The sequence below is a fragment of the Etheostoma spectabile genome, unplaced genomic scaffold (assembly GCF_008692095.1).
Source record: "Etheostoma spectabile isolate EspeVRDwgs_2016 unplaced genomic scaffold, UIUC_Espe_1.0 scaffold272, whole genome shotgun sequence".
Lineage (NCBI taxonomy): Eukaryota > Metazoa > Chordata > Actinopteri > Perciformes > Percidae > Etheostoma > Etheostoma spectabile.
In genome coordinates, this window is record NW_022605576.1 from 1,161,856 (window position 1) to 1,165,197 (window position 3,342).

A 3,342-nucleotide genomic window follows, 5' to 3' on the forward strand; every position below is an offset into this window, starting at 1 on the left:
TGTGTCTGTCTGTGTGTGTGTGTGTGCGTGCATAGGGGGAGCTGAGGCTTATTTGCCTGGTAAATATAACTTGTAGTTATGTGTTCAGGTCCAGAGGCTGCTATCACAGCCTGAACCAACAACTGTCAGTCAGAGACGCACTGCAGTGCTACCTTATGACCTTCTGTTAGTGTTTGAGTTAAGCACAGAACTAAAAAAAAAAAAAAAGAAAAACTATAAAATAGAACTAAAAAATGAGAATTAATCCGAAAGTTGATAAAGAAATACTATGGCCGGGTAACACTTGTGAAGCGCATTTCTATAATAGCATGTTACAGGAACAGCTAATCAAATTTCTTCTTATCACTCCTGTTTTGCATCAGCATACTAATTATCCAAATTATGGGCAATTATCTGCTTCAAGTGAAAGCTATGTAATATGTGTTATCTTTATAATGCGTTTCATTCCATCTTAAACGGCTCTATTGCTGTTGTGTTCCATTTATCTGCCTTTTAAAGTATCTTATTATCTAAAAATAGGGGTTGTTTGAATTATGTACAAAAGCAATGAACAATATAATTTTTTACAATAGTTTTAGTAAACTCTTAGCAGAGTCAGAATTAATTGTAAGATGCACCCAAATGTGATGCACATGTTACTTGGATCAGAAAAATAATGCCAGCCACAGACTGTAAAAGAAATAATGGACGAAATGTACAAGGCTTAGCAATGCTAACCATGACACTATGGACATTAAAATGGACCTAAACTTGTTTTTGGATGTTTTTCTGACGGTGTTTCCACTTCATCAAAGTGAACTGGAAAATTTTGGACGCCTAAAAATGTCTTGTTCAGCCTTCAGCTAACGAAGCAAGCTACCTACTGCTAGCGTTAGCTGGTAATTTAAGGGAAAGGTTGCAGATTTTCTGTACTGCTGTACATGTAGATGAATGGCACCAGTACCCGGAGGTCTGTGTTAACCCACTGGCAAAAACTTTACTGGATGACTATCTTCAGAAGAGTTGAAAAACATCAACTTTCTCCCATTTAGCGTTTAGCTTAGCGCAGCTCCATTGCAACCATAACACTAGCTTGGCCGCGTCATTTTCCCCACCTCCACCCTCCTGTCCTAAAATCGCCACGTCTGGTTTCAAAAAAAGATTTTTTGTATAATATGTCAAAACTGGACGCCTCTTTTGCCCACTATATATAATTATACAGCTAAAAGACATATTAAGCATCACAGCTTAGCTGACGTTAGCTGACATTCGCTGACGTTAGCTGACGTTAGTTGACATTAGCTGACGTTAGCTGACATTATATGACGTTAGCTGACATTCGCTGACGTTAGCTGACATTATATGACGTTAGCTGACATTAGCTGACATTATATGACGTTAGCTGACATTAGCTTCTTTGTGTTGCCAGATCTCGAGAGAGTTTTGGTCCTGAGAGAGAAACAGGTCTCAAACAAAGATAATTTGGTCCTTATGTGTCCGTCTGGAAAATGCTATGTTAGCGTTAGAATTTTCTGGAGATATGTGGCTTGTTGAAGAACGTCTCCACTATTTATTTTGGTGACTGTGGGGCAAAGGAATTGGTCATGATGTGTGTTCACGTTCACTTCTCCCAATACCTATCAGGCATGTGGCATTTAATGTTGGACCCTGTACATAGGCATTCTCTGTCTGCCCTGTATACAGTACTCAGTCCCCCCTTTTCCTCTCAGACTGACGCTCCTGCTGGCTGTAAAAACATGACAAACAGTGAGCAGACAGTGAGCTGTCTGGACATGTTAAGGTAAGCCTTAGATATACAACATTCTCCATCCATCGTGGTTGGAGAGATCACTGCAATGTTTAAAACACCTTAAAACGTTTCAGGCAACAAGGGGGTAATGAACAAGACACTATAACTAAAAAACGGTTAAGATTTTACAGCATGTTAACCATTATATTGTGTTTGTTGTGAAGGTATGCTGACTATGTGACAGATCTGGGCTCCGGAACATGTGTTCCAGAGAGCTTTCAGCTGTTTAGTGTTGTAGTCAAGACCACCTAACAGAGTCATTGTGAACTTGGGCCGAAGTTCTCATATAGGGAGGTCACAATTTGTTGAGCTCAACTGGCTCCCTGTGGAGTCTCATGTTCTTATGTCAGGGATGACCATAATTCGTAAAATATTGTCTAGTAGTGTCCCAATTTGTTTGTTGTGTCTTATTGCTAAGGTAAAGGACACACAATATTTACACTGGTGGCAGCACATCAGACCTGTGTCCTCAAAGATTTAAGACAGTGTTAGGGAAAGGAACCTTTGTCTATAGAGGGGCAGTTCAGATCGGCAAATTAAAGTCATTTCCAGCATGAACTCTTTCAAAAAGAGAATTAAGGCTTGGATACTAGGGAGGGCAGCGGAATCGAGCAGGGGACCAGTTACCATTTTTATTTATTAAAGAAAAATGCTGTTATGTTATGTCATTGATTGTTATGCACTCTGTAAGTGTCTAGTTGTCCTGATGTTATGTGTGGAGGACCACAATGGAAACAAGTCCTGGAAATTAGCCTCAATGGTATTTGATGACTTTTCAGATGTAAGGCATTCTTGAAACTCAAATCAAAAACATGAACACAAAATGATATATTCTTTAGCCCAGAGTCATCCATCACTAGTATTCAACCATCACACCACACAGGGCTTGGAAAGGCCTGGAAAGAATCCTGCATCATATCAATCTAAGTAGAAGAGTTCTGAAAGAATCTTCGGCCTCAGTTCTCTTAGTGCAACTAAGGACAAGGTTCCTGAACACAGCAGTGTTGTTAGACACAAACCCTGCAGCTCTGTTTTAGGATTATTCCACCAACAATAAAGCATTAAAACTTGAGATTAGGCATACTGTAGATTTGCTGATGTCAGAATTAGTGGTGGGCGATACTGCAAAATTTGGTATCGATCCGATACCAAATACTTATAGGGTCCGTATTGCCAATACCGATACCAATACGATACTTTTTACTTAAAAAAATACTTTTGTGTAGGGGAGAGCATCAATTCTTTAGGCAAATTTTTTTTATTAATGTATTGAAGTGCACAAAATTATTAGTTATTAGGCACTGTAGAATGAATACAGCGAGTCGCTGCTCCTCTGCGCGTTGTGTCAGGGAGTCACGTGACGACACAACAACGAATCACAGCAGAGGAGCAGGAGGGGGAGGAGGAGCAACGTGGGCCAAGATGTGAAAGCGGCGTTTGCTCAGGAAGGTGGAAGACACAAGCAAAGCATGGTGAACGTAGAGGAGAGATATCTGAATTAAAATATCGATTCAATCACAGTCGTATCGATCAAATACCAATACCAGCGTTGG

At 40.0% G+C, this 3,342-nt stretch overlaps 1 protein-coding gene across 1 annotated transcript in view; it reads right to left on the minus strand.

Annotated features, from left to right (window-relative positions):
• Positions 1 to 3,342, minus strand: part of itprid1 (ITPR interacting domain containing 1) — a 41,059-nt gene that overhangs the window by 20,259 nt on the left and 17,458 nt on the right. The gene's annotated exons all lie outside the window — the stretch shown is intronic.